The sequence below is a fragment of the Saccopteryx leptura genome, chromosome 5, assembly GCF_036850995.1.
Source record: "Saccopteryx leptura isolate mSacLep1 chromosome 5, mSacLep1_pri_phased_curated, whole genome shotgun sequence".
In the NCBI taxonomy this organism is placed as follows: domain Eukaryota; kingdom Metazoa; phylum Chordata; class Mammalia; order Chiroptera; family Emballonuridae; genus Saccopteryx; species Saccopteryx leptura.
Genome location: NC_089507.1, coordinates 89,810,352 through 89,831,494, shown reverse-complemented (window position 1 = coordinate 89,831,494; position 21,143 = coordinate 89,810,352).

Here is a 21,143-nt window from a genome sequence, read left to right as displayed (position 1 = left end):
CAAATTTAGTGTGATTAAAGCCCAAGAGTTGTAAAGAGGAAAGGTAAAACTATGATTATTGATATAGCCATACACCTGGAAAATCCACAAGAATAAATGATGAATTTTAGACAATATAAGTATAATATAAGATAAATGCTTTAAAAATACATGGATATGCAAGTCTGTGCACACCAACACACACATAGTTTCCCTATATTCTCCAAATAATTAGTTGATATATTATGTAAACTAGCTCATGTTTAATAACACAAAGTGAACATAAAATATGTTGAATTGTAAAAAAAAATAAATGAGTATATGAAAAATATGAATTCATAACTCTAACCAGAATTTTAAGGTCAATTTAGGAATATTTAAGAAAACTTGAAAGAATGAATGAAAGTCTATTTTCATAAAAAGAAAAACAATGTTGTAAACATGCCAACGCTGTCTAAACTCAACTTCAAATTTAATGTACAATAATGAAATTTTTTATATTTGTTTTAATGCTGTAAAAATGTTTCTAGAATTCTTTTGAAGAAATTTTGAATGAGAATAGCCAAGAAATTTCTGAAAAAAATTCTGAATACTTTGCCAGCCAACTCGAAAAGCTACTTTAAAGACAGAGCATTAAATAAAATATATATTCAAAAGCAAGTATTTTTCTATATCATATTACATAAAATATATATGGTTTTTGTTTATAGCATATTTGGACTGTAAAATCAGTAAAAAATAAATGAATAGCTTGGTGAATACAGGAGTGGGGAAAAGTAGGTTTACAGTTTATAGTGTATTATTCTTTATTATTATATTATTTACTTGTGCTGCAACTGTAAACCTACTTTTGCCCTCTCCTGTAATGTTGATACTTCTATTTATTTTGCAAAAATTAAATTATATTAATATAAAGTTTATTCTGCCTCACATCTTTAAAGTAATTGCAGAAAAAAGAAAGCGTAGATGAATTTTTTTTTATAACTATTTGGATGAGATTGGTACTTTTAAGTATGGCACCAGAGGGAGAAAGCATTTAAAATGATTGATAAATATTAGAGCATAAAAACCTCCTTAAGAAATAAAAAGCAGAGTGTTGGTGGTGTGTGGAAGTCCTGGGTTCGATTCCTGGCTTGAGCACACAGAAGAAATGTCCATTTGCTTCTCCACCTCTCCTCCTCTCACTTCTCTCTCTCTTTCTCTCTCTCTCTCTCCTCCTCCTCCCCCCTTCCTGCAGCCATGGCTTAATTAGAGCGAGTTGGCCCTGGTGCTGAAGATGTCTCCATGGTCTCCACCTCAGGTGCCAATAAAGAAAAAAAAAAAACAAAGGCTCTGGTTGCCTGGGAGCAAGAGCCACAGATGGCCACAGCATTGCCCCCTAGTGGGCTTGCCTGGTGAATCCCAGTCAGGCACATGGAGAAGTCTGTTTCTGCCTCCCTTCCCCTCACTAAAAAAAAGAAAAAAGAAAAGAAAAAGAAAAGCTGACAAGGAACAGGTTGTGCTGTTTGCCACCAGTTCTGATCATTGCATAACGATGCATATTTGGGACTATTTTATTGCATTGAACAGAGTACACGGTAAGGCTATCTGGCATATCTTACCACTAAATGAAACTATGTTCTTTAGTTCTGGACAAGTTTTTTGAATTGTCATTATGTTTCTCTCTTGCATTTCTTCTTTTTTCCCTTTTCAAAAATCCTGATTTTTAACACTGGATTTTTTGTACTAGTCTTCTAATTTTCTCTTATTTTCTATCTAGTTACCTTTTTGATTTGCTGTCTTAGGAAGTACCTCAATTTTGTCTTCCATCTCTTCTAATAAATTTTTCAATTCTGCCATCATATTTATAATTTCTATTTTCTAATTATTGTTTACTGTTTTTTAGCATCTTGTTGTTACTTTACAGATATATTCACATTTACCTTCTTCATGTGTTTCCTTCAAGTTACGTTTGATTTGGTCTCTGTTTCCTTTAATATCTGATGTTCTTTTGTTATTTATTCATATTTATGTTGGTACCCCCAAAATTTATATGCCTGAAAGCAACTCATCATCTGTTGGCTATATGGTAGTATACTGGGTCATTTCAGTAATAGAACCTGTATCAATCTGTATTCTTAGATTTTTTCTATTGTGCTGTTTAGAATCCCAGAGGACAGACCATAAATCTACTTTCTACAAAGAATAAGTTTGCTACCTAGCATTCTGTGAAAAGAATATGAGAAAGGGCTGGTAAGTCTCAATCTTTATAATATAAACTTTTACTAATCCCTGCTTTTACTACAGTGCCCCCTTCTATCTGGGAATAGATTCTCAATAAAAAGAACAAATGTTCAGTTTTCTCTAGAGAGAGTCTTCTAGTTGCACAGAGTACAGGAGGAAATCAGGGGGTTCAACCATTCTAAATATGGTATTACTAATTTCTGAGACTTTGGGGTTCAGCAGTGTAACTGGGCATTCTTTGGGCTGTATTCATAGCATTGTAAAACTTAATTTTCTTAAATTCAAGTCAGTTACTACTTATCCATCTGCTTTCTAAGTTTCAAAAATATTTTCCTGATAATACTAGTTTATGTATTTAATATCAGTTTAGGATTTCAGAAAGAATCAGAACAAAATAAAAATCTAATTGGTGGTTCAACATACCATCTTCTTTTTTTTAGAATCTTTTTAAAATTTATTTATTTAGAAAATTAATTTTAACAGTGTGACATTGATCAATAAGTGTGCATAGCTTGACCAGGCGGTGGCACAGTGGATAGAACATTGGACTGGGATGCAGAGGACCCAGGTTCGAGACCCTGAGGTCACTGGCTTGAGCGCGGGCTCATCTGGTTTGAGCAAAAGCCCGCCAGCTTGAACCCAAAGGTCACTGGCTCCAGCAAGGGGTTACTTGGTCTGCTGAAGGCCCACGGTCAAAGCGCATATGAGAAAGCAATCAATGAACAACTAAGGTGTTGCAATGCGCAATGAAAAACTAATGATTGATGCTTCTCATCTCTCTCCATTCCTGTCTGTCTGTCCCTGTCTATCCCTCTCTCTGACTCACTCTCTGTCTCTGTAAAAAATTAATTAATTAAAAAAAATAAGTGTGCATAAATTTCAGACCAACATCACCCCATCATTTGACTAGTCAATTATGTTGTATATCCATCATCTAATGTCAAATCATTTTCCATCACCTTATGTTTGTCCTTCTTTATACCCTTCCCCAACCCTACTCCCATTCCTCCCGGTAACCACTGCACTCTTATCCATGTCTATGAATCTCTGCTTTGTATCTCACCTATGTGTGAAATTATTCAGTTCTTAGCTTTTTCTGATTTACTTATATCACTCAGTATAACATTCTCAAGTTCATCCATGTTGTCATGAATGACCCTGAGTCATCATTTCTTATATTGTACATATACAGTGTGTCCATAAAGTCATGGTGCGCTTTTGACTGGTCACAGAAAAGCAAGAAAACATGATAGAAATATAAAATCTGCACCAAATAAAAGGAAAACCCTCCACCCTGGCCGGTTGGCTCAGTGATAGAGCATCGGCCTGGCGTGCAGGAGTCCTGGGTTCAATTCCCGGCCAGGGCACACAGGAGAGGCACCATCTGCTTCTCCACCCCTCCCCCTCTCCTTCCTCTCTGTCTCTCTCTTCCCTTCCCGCAGCCAGGGCTCCATTGGAGCAAAGTTAACCCAGGCACTGAGGATAGCTTAATGGCCTCTGCCTCAAGTGCTAGAATGGCTCTGGTTGCAACAGAGCAATGCCCCAGATGGGCAGAGCATCGCCCCCTGGTGGGCATGCTGGGTGGATCCCGGTCGGGAGCATGTGGGAGTCTGTCTGACTACCTCCCCATTTCCAACTTCAGAAAAATACAAAAAAAAAAAATTAGAAGAAAAACCCTCCCAGTTTCTGTAGGATGATGTGGCAGCATGTGCAGATGATGACATAACACCATGTATATAGTGGAGCAGCCCGCAGCCATGCCAGTGGAGATGTGGATGGTACAGAGGAAAGTTCAGTGTGTTCTGTGGCTCGCTAAATTCGAATCTGTGACCAAAGTGCAACATGAATATCGGCGCGTTTATAATGAAGCACCACCACATAGGAATAACATTACTCGGTGGGATAAGCAGTTGCAGGAAACCGGCAGTTTGGTGGAGAAACCCTGTTTTGGTAGGCCATCAGTCAGTGATGATTCTGTAGAGGCTATACGGGATAGCTACCTAAGGAGCCCTAAAAAATGTGTGTGAGCCCACATTGAACTGCACTAAACAGGTATGAAACTGGGAGAGTTTTCCTTTTATTTGCTGCAGATTTCACATTTCTATTGTCTTTTGTTGCTTTCCTGTGACTGGTCAAAAGTGCACCATGACTTTATGGACACACTGTATATAGCACATCTTCTTTATCCAATCTTCTATTGAATGACACTGGTTGTTTCCATGTCTTGGCCACTGTGAATAATGCTGCGATGAACATGGGTGTGCATGTGTCTTTACGTACCAATGTTTTCAAGTTTCTGGGGTAGATACCCGGTAGAGAGATTGCTGGGTCATAAGATAGTTTTATTCTTAATTTTTTGAGGAACCACCATACTTTCTTCCATAATGGCTGTACTAATTTGCATTCCCACCAGCAGTGAATGAGGGTTCCTTTTTCTCCACAGCCTCTCCAACACTTATTATTATTGATAATAGCCAATATAACAGGTTTGAGGTGGTATCTCATTGTAGTTTTGATTTGCATTTATTAAATAGCTAGTGAAGATAACAGTTTTTCATGTATCTGTTGGCCATTTGTATGTCTTCTTGGGAGAATTATCTGTTCATGTCTTCTCCCCGTTTCTTAATTGGATCACTTGTTTGTTTGTTGTTGAGCATTGTGAATTCTTTGTATATTTTAGAAATAAACCCCTTATCAGAGTTTCAACATATCATCTTCAACAAGGTAGATCTAATGCTAAATGGAACACTTGAAAGGCTGAAGTCAGTATATGCTTAGGCATATGGTTCAGGTAAAAGTAAAATAATCAACAGATAATATGTCCTGGTACAGCGAACAAGGGAACTTAGAGTCAAGAATATAGATAGATAGCCTTCATTATGTAACAAGGAAAGGGTTATTTTTTGTTACATGGATGGCTAACTATTGTACATGCAGAAATTTAATCAATATAGGCAAAAAATAGCTAAGAATTCTAGTACCTAACCATTCTTAGAAACCATGTTTATAAAACTGATCAAGTAGATTCATTATGAAAGATTTAGAGAGGCTCAAAATTGTTTTTACATTGCTAAAACTATTCAAATAACATAGTAGATAATTATTAGCAATGCTCTAGATCAGTGCTACTCAAATTTTAATATGCTTAAGAATCACACGAGTTTCTTGTTAAAATGCCAATTCTCTGGGGAGAATCTTTTTTTTTTTTTTTCTCTCTTTTTTTTTTTTTTGGTATTTTTCTGAGGTTAGAAACTGGGAGGTAGTCAGACAAACTCCCACATGAACCCGACTGGGATCCACCTGGCATGCCCACCAGGGGGCGATGCTCTGCCCATCTGGGGCATCACTCTGTTGCAACCAGAGCCATTCTAGCGCCTGAGGCAGAGGCCACAGAGCCATCCTCAATGCCCAGGCCAACCTTGCTCCAATGGAGCCTTGGCTGTGGGAGGAGAAGAGAGAGACAGAGAGGAAGGAGAGGGGGAGGGGTGGAGAAGCAGATGGGCGCTTCTCCTGTGTGCCCTGGCCGGGAATTGAACCCAAGACTCCTGCACGCCAGGCCAACCCTTTACCACTGAGCCAACCAGCTAGGGCAAATCTGGGGAGAATCTTGAAAATACTTTTAAACAAATTCTCAGGTAATTCTGAGGCTGCTCATGTATAGGCCACACTTTGAGTAGCTACCTGGGTATTGGGATTTTTTTAAAGCCCTTGAGACTATTCTAATGTGCAAATTATATAGTTGGAAGTCATCATCATGATTCATTTTCTTCAAATCAGTGGTATTAACAACGTAGGTTATAACTTCATCAAACTGACTTTCTTATAAGTAAGCTGAATCATTTAAAAAAGCAAAATTCCTCTGCAATTATTTTTCCTTCTTTTTTTATTTCCTTTCTTAAAATAATCATTCATACACTGAGACAAAAAATGTTTATCATGTGCCTGCTCAATGTTAGGTACTGCTCTAGGAGAAGCAAAGGAAAGTAAGACTTACCAGTTAGAAAGATAGGCAAGCAAATACATTGCTATAGCAGTCCTATACTAAAGGTTTCAATGAAGTATTTATATTATGGGATTCCAGAAGCACCAGTGCAGGAAATAAGGCTAATATGTAATGCCATAAGTAAATCATGTGATTCCTTACCTCACTTGATTCTGTGGTTCATTCTTTTCACCTAGAACAATTCCCCTGACATGCTATCTTTCCCTATAAGGTTAAGTAATACATCCTTTTTTCTGCCACATGCCATATGCACCATCTTCTGAACAAGAGCAACTGTGTGGTGTTAAAAAAGACAAAATTCAATTGAGTAGATTTTAAAGATTTTATTGGCTTTATTCAGTGATTCATAAATCAGGCAACATCCTACCTAGCAGATAGAAAATAGCCACAGGAACTGTACAAAATGAAAACTCTTATTAGCAGAAGGCACTAGGGACCAGGAGTTATACTAGCAAAAAAAAAAAAAAAAAATGAGTTGGTTGCAGAAAGTTTACTTTCTTTTAGAAGATGGCAGGGCTCCATCAGGCAGATGACCTCACTGATGCTAATTAGGTGATTGATTTGGTTAAGATTCCGTTTCTGAGAGACTGTAATTAAGTTACGTCTTAGTTTGATGATTTAGTGGTATTTAGCATAAGTAATTTCATTTTGTGTCTGTTGTCTTTCCTTTTTTATAAGATTTTATTTATTCATTTAAGAAAAGAGAGAGAGAGACAAAGAGACAGAGAAAGAGGGGGAGAGAGACAGAGGGAGGAGCAGGAAGCATCAACTCCCATATGTGCCTTGACGGGGGAAACTTGGGGTTTCGAACCAGTGACTTCAGCATTCCAGGTCGACGCTTTACCCACTGCACCACCACAGGTCAGGCTGTTTTCTTATTTTTAACAGTGGTCCCTAAAACAGTCACAGATTTTAGCTAAAAAAAAATGCTATTATATAGTACATTTTAACTCTGCTATCTTGTTTTATTCTCTGTCTTTAATTCTTCATTGCTATTTTCCTTGTTTTCTATCTTCTACAATATGGAAACTATTCCTTTATTTTTTACTTGTAGCTTCAGCAGCATTTTTGAACAAATATATTACTGTTTTTCTTCTAATTTTTTATAATTTTTATGGTGGTAAAATATATAAAACATAAAATTTATTATTTTAATCAATTTTAAGTATATAGTTCCCTGGCTATTAAGTACATTCACATTGTTGTGCAATGATCACCACTCATCTTCAGAGCTTTCTCATCATTCTCAATCATGATTCTACTTTCTGTTCCTGTGAATCTGACTACTCGAGGAACCTAATGTAAATGAAATCATTCAGTATTTGTCTTTTTGTGATTGGTTTGTTATACTTAGCATAATGTCCTCATGCATGTCACAACATGTGTGAAAACTTTCTTCATTTTGAAGGCTGACTAGTATTCCATTGTATGTACATTCCATTGTTTGTTTATCCTTTCCTCTAGTGATGGATACTTGAGTTGCTTTCACCTATTTGTGTTTGTGAATAATGTCACTATGAATGGATGTACTGCCAATATCTGTTTGAGTTCCTACTTTCACTTCTTTTGTGTATGTATGCAGAAGTGAAATTCCAGGACCTTTTAGTAATTCTACAATTAATGTTTTTGAAGAACCATCATACTCTTTTCCACAGTGGTATCATTTTACAGTCCTACCAGCAATATGCAAGTGTTCCAATTTATTTTCATATCCACCAACACTTATTTTATGTATTATAGACATTTTAATGAATATAAATTAGTATTTCATTGTGATTTTGACTTGCGTATTCCTAGTGAATTAATTATGTTAAACTACTATTCATGTTCTTATTTACCATTTGTATATCTTCTTTGTAAAGTGTCTATTCAAATACTTTGCTCATTTTTAAAATCTAGTTGATTCTTATTGTTGTCAAGTTATAGTATATATACTCTAGATATCAATTCCTTATCTGCTATTCTGTGGGTTATCTTTTTACTCTGTTGATTATATCATTTGTAGCCCAATTTACCATTTTTTTCTTTTGTTAATTGTGTTTTTGGCATTATATCCAAGATATCATTGCCAAATACAGTGCTATAATGCTTTTCCACACTGGTTTTTTTTTTTTTTTTTTTTTTTTTTCTCTAATGGTTTGATAGTTTATATCTTATGTTTATGTCTCTGGTCATTTTGTTATTTTTAATATGTGGTGTAAGGTAAAGATCTAACTTTATTATTTTGCATGTGGATATTCAGTTTTTACAACTGAGTCCTGAAAAGACTCTCTTTTCCTCATTATATGGTCTTGACACTCTTGTTGAACATCTATTGACTATATATGTGAGGGTTTATTTCTGGGATTTTTATTTTATTTCATTAGCCTATATGTCTGTCATGTTTGCCAGTACCATACTATTTTGATTACTGTAGCTTTGTAGCAAGTTTTGAAGTTAAGGAGATTATGACCTCAAACTTTGTTCTTCCTTTTCAGAATTATTTGAGGTCCCTTAAATTTCATATAAATTACAAGATTTGTTTATTTTTGCAAAAAACGTCTGTTAGAATTTTGATAGGGATTGCATGAAATCTATAGATTGCTTAGGGTAGCATTGATATCTTAACAATATTAACTTTTTCAATTCATGAACACATAATGCCTTTTCATTTAATTGCATCTTTTTCAATTGCTTTCAGCAATGTTGTATATGTGTAGTGTACAAGTCTTTCACCTCCTTGGTTAAGATTTTTTTCTAAATATTTGTTATTTTATGCTATTGCAAATGGAATCTTTTTTCTTAATTTTTTTTCTTGGATTAATTTTTGTTAGTATGTAGAAACACAAAACATTTTTTATGTTAAATTTATATCTTAAAACTTTGCTGAATTTAATTATTAGTTATAATAAGTTTGTGTATGTGTGTGTATAGAATCTTTGGGGTTTTCTATAAATAAGATCATGTTGTCAACAAGTAGAGAATTGTAGTTCTTTTTTTCCAATTTGGATTTTTTTTCTCTTTGCATAAATGCCTTTGGCTAGAACTCCCAGTATTGTTTTAAACAGAAGTGGCAAAAGCAGGCATCCCTGCCTCATTCCTGATCTTAGAGCAAAAACTTCAGCTGTTCTCATAGGATCTTTGTTATGTTAAGATAGTTTCCTGCTATTTATAGGTATTAAAGTATTTTTTATCCTGAAATATATTAAATTTGGCAAATGCTTTTTCTGCATGAGATCATCACATTTTTTCCTTTTATCCTGCTAATTAGTATATTAAATTGATTAATTTTTGGATGTTGAAACAGCTTTGCATTCCAGGAATAAATCCTACCTGGTCATGTTGTATAATCTTTTAGTATGCTGTTGAATTCAGTTTGTTCATATTTTGTAGAGAATATTTGGATCAATATTTACCAAAAATATTGGTATGTATTTTTCTTATAGTGTTTTTTTTTTTTTTTTCTTTCATTTTTCTGAAGCTGGAAACAGGGAGAGACAGTCAGACGGACTCCCGCATGCGCCCGACCGGGATCCACCCGGCACGCCCACCAGGGGCGACGCTCTGCCCACCAGAAGCGATGCTCTGCCCATCCTGGGCGTCGCCATGTTGCGACCAGAGCCACTCTAGTGCCTGAGACAGAGGCCACAGAGCCATCCCCAGTGCCCGGGCCATCTTTGCTCCAATGGAGCCTTGGCTGCGGGAGGGGAAGAGAGAGACAGAGAGGAAAGCACGGCGGAGGGGTGGAGAAGCAAATGGGCGCTTCTCCTGTGTGCCCTGGCCGGGAATTGAACCTGGGTCCTCCGCACGCTAGGCCGACGCTCTACCGCTGAGCCAACCGGCCAGGGCCCTTATAGTGTTTTTTGTCTGGTTCTGGTTTCAGAATAATGCTGGCCTCAAAGAATGAGTTAAGATGTGTTTTCTCTTCAACTCTTTAGACCACTCTGAAAATAATTAATGTTAATTCTCCATTAAATATTTAGTAGAATTCCTCAGTGAAGCCATCTGGTGCTGGGCTTTTGTTAGGAGAGGAAAGGGTACAGAGGTAATTTATAATTCAATTATCATACTAGTTATTGGTCTATTCAGATTTCTTATTTTTTTATGTTTCAGTTTTGGTAAATTGTGTATTTTTAGAACTTTGTTCATTTAATCTAGATTATCTGATTTTTGGCATAAAATTGTTTATATCACTCCTATACTAGTTTTTTTTACTACTACACAGTTGGTAATGATGTCTCCTCTTTCATTCTGATTTTAGTTGTCTTTTTTTTTTCTTAATCAGTCTAGCTAATAATTTTTTAAGCTCCTTATATAGTTTAAATTTTTGCAATTCTAATTCTACCCACATATATTCTTGTTTCTGTTCTTATACTTCATAGATATAGATTATTGTTACTAGGTATTACTGTCTTATAGTTTAAATATTTTCTTTTAAAAATAAGTTGTTATATTTGAATTATTTTTACTAAATTTGCAACATTTATTTATATAGCTTCATGTTTAATTAGTCTCTGTTCGCACTCAGTCATACTATAGCAAATTGAAATCTTAATTTTACTTAAACATCAAATATATTTCTCTACATATTTAAAGTAATTTCTTAAGATGGAGATGGTATATGTGGGTGGTGTGTTTTCTGATCATTTATATTTAAAAAATTAATTATGCTGCTTTCACATTTCCTTTTAATTTCTGTAAAGATTTTTTGTTCTTAGTATTAAGTGTCAGAAGAATGAGGTTAGCTAAACTTTTTCTCTGTAAATGTCATGTTTGACCCTGTTTCACCTGCCTAAATATGTATAGAATTTACTTTATTCTTACTATGTTAACCAAAATTTAGTTGAAGTTTTGGAATACTAATTTTTTTCCTGAAAGTTACTGAATTCTTTTGCCTTGTTATTCAAATATGTTATTTTAGCTCAAGAAAGTTTCCTTTTCTCAGAAATTTGATATTATTATATTAGAGATTATATTCTGTAATAATTTTTAGGGCCTCAGAACTATCTTCTGAAATACTGAAAAATGTACACTATATAATATTTATTTATATACCTATTTATATCAAGCCATATAAAATATCAATAGTTCCTTTAAATGGACATTGTACAGGTCTCGTTTGTGATCACAAATGCATTAAATTTAAAAGTTAATAAGAAAGTAAACTTAGAAATAAGAAACCACTAGAAAATTTTAAGAGGTCTTACACAATTCTTGCATCAGTGAGATGATAAAGAAAATAACAATATGATCTTTTTACAATATAAAACACAAAGAAATAGAAGGCATGAGTAAAATTATGTTCAAGACAGAAGCTAAAGTTATTTTAAAGAACTTTGTTTATGAAGCACATCTACCTCAATAGTTTTCTTAAAATCTCAAGGAATAGATAAAATGTTTGGGAAAAAATGGCTATTACTGTGATAATGCTAAAACCTAACAATATACTTAAAAATGAAGCAAGCCAATCTCACTGATGACTATAAGTACTACATCTAAACAACATTTTAGCAAATTGAATCCAGCAGTTTCTCATAAAATAAAATAAAACATAGACAATTTTATTTCATAAATGAAAGATGTACTGCCTCCTCCTTCTCAGCAGTTGATCTTTCTTCATACTTCACTCAGAAGACAAAGCTCATGCAGTATAAATTCTTTGAACTATTTGTTTAAAATATGAAATGTCTCTGCAGTGCTAACCCTCCAGCTGGTCTTTTAATCCTAACTCTTCTTGATTCTGTTAACATTTTTCCCATCATTTTGTTCCCACTTCAGTTTCCCACATCTTCAATGAAACCTCTCCATTGACTCATTCTTTTATTTTTTTTTTTATTTTTTTTTTTTAAATAAATTTTTATTAATGGTAATGGGATGACATTAATAAATCAGGGTACATATATTCAAAGAAAACATGTCCAGGTTATTTTGTCATTAAATTATGTTGCATACCCCTCGCCCAAAGTCAGATTGTCCTTCGCCACCCTCTATCTAGTTCTCTGTGCCCCTCCCCCTCCCCCTAACTCTCCCCCTGTCCTCCCTCCCCCCACCCCTGGTAACCACCACACTCTTCTCCATGTCTCTTAGTCTCATTTTTATGTTCCACCAATGTATGGAATCATGTAGTTCTTGTTTTTTTCTGATTTACTTATTTCACTCCTTATAATGTTATCAAGATCCCACCATTTTGCTGTAAATGATCTGATATCATCGTTTCTTATGGCTGAGTAGTATTCCATAGTGTATATGTGCCACATCTTCTTTATCCAGTCTTCTATTGAAGGGCTTTTTGGTTGTTTCCATGTCTTGGCCACTGTGAACAGTGCTGCAATGAACATGGGGCTACATGTGTCTTCACGTATCAATGTTTCTGAGGTTTTGGGGTATATACCCAGTAGAGGGATTGCTGGGTCATAAGGTAGTTCTATTTGCAGTTTTTTGAGGAACCACCATACTTTCCTCCACAATGGTTGTACTACTTTACAGTCCCACCAACAGTGAATGAGGGTTCCTTTTTCTCCACAGCCTCTCCAACATTTGCTATTACCCGTCTTGTTGATCATAGCTAATCTAACAGGGGTGAGGTGGTATCTCATTGTAGTTTTGATTTGCATTTCCCTAATAACTAATGAAGCTGAGCATTTTTTCATATATCTGTTGGCCATTTGTATCTCTTCCTGGGAGAAGTGTCTATTCATGTCTTCTTCCCATTTTTTTATTGGATTGTTTGTTTGTTTGTTGTTGAGTTTTATGAGTTCTTTGTAAATTTTGGAAATTAGGCCCTTATCTGAGCTGTTGTTTGAAAATATCATTTCCCATTTAGTTGGCTGTCTGTTTATTTTTATATCAGTTTCTCTTGCTGAGCAAAAACTTTTTATTCTGATGTAGTCCCATTCATTTATCTTTGCCTTCACTTCTCTTGCCATTGGAGTCAAGTTCATAAAATGTTCTTTAAAACCCAGGTCCATGAGTTTAGTACCTATGTCTTCTTCTATGTACTTTATTGTTTCAGGTCTTATATTTAGGTCTTTGATCCATTTTGAATTAATTTTAGTACACGGGGACAGGCTGTAGTCGAGTTTCATTCTTTTGCATGTGGCTTTCCAGTTTTCCCAACACCATTTGTTGAAGAGGCTTTCTTTTCTCCATTGTGTGTTGTTGGCCCCTTTATCAAAGATTATTTGACCATATGTATGTGGTTTTATTTCTGGGCTTTCTATTCTGTTCCATTGGTCTGAGTGTCTATTTTTCTGCCAATACCATGCTGTTTTGATTATTGTGGCCCTATAATATAGTTTAAAGTCAGGTATTGTAATGCCCCCAGCTTCATTCTTTTTCCTTAGGATTGTTTTGGCTATTCGGGGTTTTTTATAGTTCCATATAAATCTGATGATTTTTTGTTCCATTTCTTTAAAAAATCTCATAGGGATTTTGATGGGAATTGCATTAAATTTGTATATTGCTTTGGGTAATATGGCCATTTTGATTATATTTATTCTTCCTATCCAAGAACAAGGGATATTTTTCCATCTCATTGTATCTTTTTCGATTTCCCTTAACAATGCTTTGTAATTTTCATTATATAGGTCCTTTACATTCTTTGTTATGTTTATTCCTAGGTATTTTATTTTTTTTGTTGCAATCGTGAAGGGGATTATTTTTTTGAGTTCGTTTTCTAATATTTCATTGTTGGCATAGAGAAAGGCTATGGACTTCTGTATGTTAATTTTGTATCCTGCGACCTTACTGTATTGGTTTATTGTTTCTAATAATCTTTTTGTGGAGTCCTTCGGGTTTTCGATGTATAGGATCATATCATCAGCAAAAAGTGATACCTTTACTACTTCTTTTCCAATATGGATGCCTTTTATTTCTTTGTCTTGTCTGATTGCTCTGGCCAGAACTTCTAGCACCACGTTAAATAAGAGTGGAGAGAGTGGACAACCCTGTCTTGTTCCTGATTTAAGGTAGAAAGTCCTCAGTTTTTTGCCGTTTAAAATGATGTTGGCTGATGGTTTATCATATATGGCCTTTATCATGTTGAGATATTTTCCTTCTATACCCATTTTGTTGAGAGTCTTAAACATAAAATTGTGTTGTATTTTATCAAAAGCCTTTTCTGCATCTATTGATAAGATCATGTGGTTTTTGTTCTTTGTTTTGTTGATATGGTGTATTACGTTAACCGTTTTGCGTATGTTGAACCATCCTTGAGATTCTGGGATGAATCCCACTTGATCATGATGTATTATTTTTTTAACATGTTGTTGTATTCGGTTTGCCAGTATTTTGTTTAGAATTTTAGCATCTGTATTCATTAGAGATATTGGTCTGTAGTTTTCTTTCTTTGTGCCATCCTTGCCAGGTTTTGGTATGAGGGTTATGTTGGCCTCATAAAATGTGTTTGGAAGTATTGCTTCTTCTTCAATTTTTTGGAAGACTTTGAGTAGAATAGGAACCAAGTCTTCTTTGAATGTTTGATAGAATTCACTAGTATAACCGTCTGGGCCTGGACTTTTATTTTTGGGGAGGTTTTTAATAGTTTTTTCTATTTCCTCCCTGCTGATTGGTCTGTTTAGGCTTTCTGCTTCTTCATGACTCAGTCTAGGAAGGTTGTATTGTTCTAGGAATTTATCCATTTCTTCTAGATTGTTGTATTTGGTGGCATATAATTTTTCATAGTATTCTACAATAATTCTTTGTATATCTATGATGTCTGTGGTGATCTCTCCTCTTTCATTTTGGATTTTATTTATTTGAGTCCTGTGCCTTTTTTCCTTGGTGAGTCTTGCTAAGGGTTTGTCAATTTTGTTGATCTTTTCAAAGAACCAGCTCCTTGTTTTATTGATTTTTTCTATAGTTTTTCTGTTCTCTATTTCATTTATTTCTGCTCTGATTTTTATTATCTCCTTTCTTCGGCTGGTTTTGGGTTGTCTTTGTTCTTCTTTTTCTAGTTCCTTAAGGTGTGAAGTTAAGTGGTTTATTTCGGCTCTCTCTTGTTTGTTCATATAGGCCTGAAGTGATATGAACTTTCCTCTTATTACTGCTTTTGCTGCATCCCAGAGATTCTGATATGTCGTATTTTCATTTTCATTTGTCTGTATGTATCTTTTGATCTCTGCGCTTATTTCTTCTTTGACCCATTCATTTTTTAGAAGTATGTTGTTTAGTTTCCACATTTTTGTGGGTTTTTCCCCCTCTTTTTTACAGTTGAATTCTAGTTTCAAGGCTTTATGATCAGAAAATATGCTTGGTACAATTTCAATTTTTCTAAATTTGCTGATATTGTCTTTGTGGCCCAACATATGGTCAATTCTTGAGAATGTTCCATGTACACTAGAGAAAAATGTATACTCTGTCGCTTTGGGATGAAGTGTCCTGTAGATGTCTATCATATCCAGGTGTTCTAGTATTTCGTTCAAGGCCACTATATCTTTATTGATTCTCTGTTTGGATGACCGATCTAGAGCCGTCAGCGGAGTATTGAGGTCTCCAAGTATGATTGTATTTTTGTTAGTTTTTGTTTTAAGGTCAATAAGTAGCTGTCTTATATATTTTGGTGCTCCTTGGTTTGGTGCATATATATTAAGGATTGTTATGTCTTCTTGATTCAGTGTCCCCTTAATCATTATGAAGTGACCATTTTTGTCTTTGAGTACTTTTTCTGTCTTGTAGTCAGCATTATCAGATATGAGTATTGCTACACCTGCTTTTTTTTGGGTGTTGTTTGCTTGGAGTATTGTTTTCCAGCCTTTCACTTTGAATTTGTTTTTATCCTTGTTGCTTAGATGTGTTTCTTGTAGGCAGCATATAGTTGGATTTTCTTTTTTAATCCATTCTGCTACTCTGTGTCTTTTTATTGGTAAGTTTAATCCATTTACATTTAGTGTAATTATTGACACTTGTGGGTTCCCTACTGCCATTTTATAAATTGCTTTCTGTTAGTTTTGTATCTAGTTTGATTCTTCTCTTTTGTTTTTCTATCATTTGTTTCTGTTTGTTTGTGTTCCATACTTCTTTCCTCTGTTGCTACCTTTTTTAAGTCATGTGTTTTTGTGGTGGTTTTTTCTAGGGTGGTTACCATTAAGTAATGAAAAGGGTACCTACCATATTCATTGTAGTACCCTATCTTATAAGTATTTCTGCACTTCATCGTCCTTTGCTACTGTTAATCTCCATTCTCTCCCCCCCCCTTTTTTTTTTCCTTTGTTGTCACAGTTTAAGTTTGGTTTTATTGTGTTCTTGGTGGAGCTGTTACTTGTGGTGTTGTTTTCTTTTGTTCTTTGAATCTGGTTGGAAAACCCCCTTTAGTATTTCCTGGAGTGGGGGCTTTCTCGTGATAAATTCTCTCATCTTTTCTGTATTTGTGAATGTTTTTATATCTCCTTCATACTTGAAGGATAGCTTTGATGGGTATAGTATTCTTGGCTGAAAATTCCTCTCTTTCAGGGCTTTAAATATTGGGGTCCACTCTCTTCTAGCTTGTAGAGTTTCTGCTGAGAAATCTGATGATAATCTAATAGGCCTTCCTTTATATGTTGTACTCTTCTTTTCCCTGGCTGCCTTGAGAATTTTTTCTTTGTCATTGGTTTGTGTCATCTTTATTATGATGTGCCTTGGAGTGGGTTTGTTGGGGTTAAGAAAACTCGGTGTTCTGTTTGCTTCTTGAATTTGAGGCTTTAGTTCTTTCCACAGGCTTGGGAAGTTCTCGTCTATTATTTGTTTGAGTATATTCTCCATTCCATTTTCTTTCTCTTCTCCCTCTGATATACCTATTATTCTTATGTTATTCTTTCTGATGGAGTCAGATAATTCCTGTAGGGCTTTCTCGTTTTTTATTATTTTTGAGTCTCTTTCTTCTTCTCTCTGTTGTGCCTCAAGTTGTTTGTCTTCTATTTCACTAATCCTATCTTCAATCTGGGTTGTTCTGCTAGCTAAGCTTGTTACCTCGTTTTTCAGCTCGTGAATTGAGTTTTTCATTTCTGTTTGATTTGTTTTTATAGTTTCAATTTCCTTGGTAATATATTCTTTGTGTTCATTGAGTTGTTTTCTGATCTCCCTATATTGCCTTTCCATGTTTTCTTGTATATCTCTGAGTATTTTTAAGATTTCTATTTTAAATTCTCTGTCATTTAGCTCCAAGGCTTCCAATATGTTAAGTCTTTTCTCCATAGATTTTTCCACATCTATTTGTGTTACCTCTCTTTCTTTTGTATCCATAATATTCGATTTCCTCTTTCTTATTGGCATCTGAGGGTGGTCTTGTTGATAGCACTAATTAGAATTAATAAAGAGTAAAAAGTAAAAAACAAAAGAACAAAAAAACAAAAAAAACAAAAAAAAAAACAAAAAACAAAGGGTAAAACACCCCACAAAAAAAAGCAGTAATAATTTATTATTTCCCCGTTTTTTTTTTTTCTTTGTTCTCCTTCTCTCCTCTCCCCTCCTCAGGGAAATATCGTGCCTATAATGGAGGGCCTGGTTTGCGGTGTAGAGTTCAAGGGGGCAAAAAAAAAAAAAAAAAAAAAAAAAGGAAGAAAATCTTAGACAAGCATAAGTTGATCTGCCTGCGGGTGACGGTCAACCAAGAGATATAATGAGAGGGACAAGAGGGAACCAGAAAAAAGGACAAAAAAAGGAATAATCAAGAAGAAAAAATAAAAATAATAAGTAAAAATACGTTGTATTAAGTGGAGCAAAGACCAAATACAATGGAGACCTTGGGTTGGGAGGACCCAAAATGCCACAAAAACAAACCAACCAGAAAAAAACAAAAACAAAACCGAAAAAGAAAAACAAAGCCAAAAAAAAACCTTGAGTCCCAAATTAACTAATTTGTTCGTGATTGAGGATTAAATGGGAGGAAAGTAAAACGAGAAAAGAAAAAACGAATAGAAAGGAAAAAATAAGAAAAAGAGAAAAACGAAGGAAGAAATAAAAAAGGAAGAGAAAAAAACAAAATAAGGCAAAAAAAAAACAAAAGAGGAGAGAGTGAGAATTAAGTGTCCTGGAGTATAACCCCAAAGGAGGGTGAGGATGAAGAAGAGAAATAAAATGTAACACTTATGGGTAGTGTAGTTCAAGAAAAGGGAAGCATAAGATGGGCAGAGAATAGAAGGACTGAGGTGGAGGAAATAAAGGCAATAAGATAGAAGGAACAAACAACAACAACAAAAAAAAAACAACAAAAAAAAAACAAAAAACAAAAACAAAAAAAAAACAGAAAAAAACAAACAGTGGAACAAGCTGCAAAGTCTGTGGATTTTTCCTTATTTTGAGATGTCAACCTCTTCCTCCTTCTCCTCTCTCCCTCTTCCCGGTCGGCGACTCTGCACCCCAGGCCCTGCCCCTGCGCCACACCCAGGCAGGGACTTGCAATTGATGGGGTTCTATGGCAATGTCACACCATTGGCTTTAGTCTTGCTGGTAGTCAAGGCCTGCCGGCGTCTGCAGGGTCTACCGACGAGAGAGTTCGCCTTCGTGGAGTCTCTCTCCCAGTCCCCCCTTCCCGAACCAGCAGCCTGGCGATCCAGCCACATGGCTGCCACTGCTTCTGCCTGGGGAGTAAGAGGCTCAAAGAGCTGGGAAATCCCCACTCTATCCCCACTCAGTGCAAGGCTCTGGGAAGGGCTCTGACAGTCAGGGCCTCCAGTGTAATCAGGCGGGGGTGGGAGTCAATTGTTGTCAAGGTGATTGTTCAGCGCCTAGCATTCCATTGGACCTCTCAACCCAGGCTTTCCACTCTTTGTAGCCTGTTTTGGCCGGTAAGAAGAGGCACTAGTCTCTGCTTGCGACTAGTGTGCTATAGATCTTATTATCTGCCAAGTCCTTCTTGTTAGCGTTTATCCCTGAATATGGAGGCTCTATCAATCAGAAGTTGCCCCCGCCCCTTTAGCGAGAGGCACCAAAAAATATCACGCCTCTTGTCTTGGGTCAGTGAACTGAGAGAGATCTTATCAATTAGAACCGAGGGTGCGCAGATTTCACGGGTTAAGTTAATTTTAGTAATTGGGTCGCAGCTGTGCTCCCAAAGGTATTTCAGGCTGCCTGCGCGCGCCCCTCCCCCAACGCTTGATTGTTAGCTTGAATGGCTGGGTGAGGTGCCCCGCCCGCGGAGAGAATCTCCCAAGTAGGGAATACCGCCCTGGGGCCTCTCCCGCTCCCCGTGCGCGGGCCGCTGGGAACGTTAGCGGTGCTCGGTCTGCAATGCTCGGTCTGCAACCAGACCGGGAGCGCGCCAGCAGCTGCTCGCCGCTCGTTCTGCAACCGACCTGGGCTGGCGGCCGCGGCTGGCGGCGGCGGCTGGCGGCGGCGGCGGCGGCCGGCGGCGGCTCCCGAGTGCGGGATGACTTACCACAGGCGCACTTTCTTGCGGCTTGAATGAACGTCCCTGGGGTAGCTTCCTCCACACCCTCGTCTCTCAGATTCGAGTGATAACAGTCCTATTGCTTTCAGTTTGCTCCGAAGATAAATTTTCCTGTTTCTAGTTGATAAATTTGTTGTGATTTTGGGGAGATCTGTCGGACGCGCTGCTCACGGCGCCATTTCCGTGACGTCACTCCGACTCATTCTTTTATATCTGCAACATCAAGCTATGATTAATTCTTCTCTTCACAGAATTAATTTTCTACTTCACTTTTTTACCATATACTTATTTCTTAACCATCTGCAATTTATGTCCTATTCTACCTTTTTCCCACTCCCCTGAATACTTCCATCATCTTACTTGTCAAACAAGTTGAGTTTTCTCAATCTCTGCAGTCATTGACTGATGTACAAAATTAATGCTATTGACCACCCTCCTTTGCCTGTAGTAACTTTACTCTACCTTGAGTCTTCCATCTCTCAATACTTCCCTTATTCTTCTTTGCAGTTCTTCTTCTCTAGACATTCATATAAAAAAGGAGACTGTCATTGGTCCTTTTCTCACCCAATTCTTATTTCTTAATGGACTCATTCACTCTTCAAGTTGGAAAAACACTACCATGTGAAAAGAAAATAACCTCAAAAACCCTGAGGATAAGACAGTTCCTTGATACCTGTCTACATTATTCTTCCCACTGTTAAGCAATTCTTTCTTTTTTTTCCTTTCATTTTTCAAGTTATTTTCTATTTTGACTTTTAGATACAAAATTTCAGTTCTCTTTCAATCACCCTGGTACATGCCTACATCTAAAACCTAAGTTATGCAATATACAAAAATGCATCTCAACACCTAATTTATTTTCACAATCTTCTGAATACTCTAATACATCCTTCACACCACTACCAAAGTTATTTTTCTAAATTATGAATAGGATCAGGACATCTCTTCACAAAAAAATCTTCAATGGTCATATTGCTGTCATGTTGTTTCACTTGTATATGATCATATCTCTCCATGTATAAGATGATTTCATATATAAGATGCACCTTAATTTTGGGCCCAAAATTGGAAAAAAAAGTATTACATAAAGTTATGAAACTCAAGTTTTATTTATTATAAAATTCATACAACTCCTCATCACTGTCAAAACTCCCATTCATTAGCTTGTCTTCATCTGTGTCTGATAACAAATCACTGTCTTCAACAATGAGCACAAAAACAAGTGCAAAAAGCGGGAAATGCAAGTAAAAGAAATCTACAACCACTGTATAAAATGCAACCAGTTTTTAAACCTCAAATTTTTCAGAAAAAAGGTGCATCTCATACATGAGAAAATACGGTACTTAGTTTTGCATTGTTGTTAGTTGCATGTTTTCCCCTCAAGTATTCTGTAAACTCTTTGGAAGGAAGTTCTTTAGCCCATGTATATCTCCATAAAATTACTTGACATTTACATAGTAGATGTTCAATAAACATTTATGGATGGATGGATAAAATTAGGACAGTTAACATTTTTCCTTACAGTTGATTTTGTAAATGACCACAATAAACATTCCTCCAATCAAATTTAACAGCATGCATTTTCATCTTTAC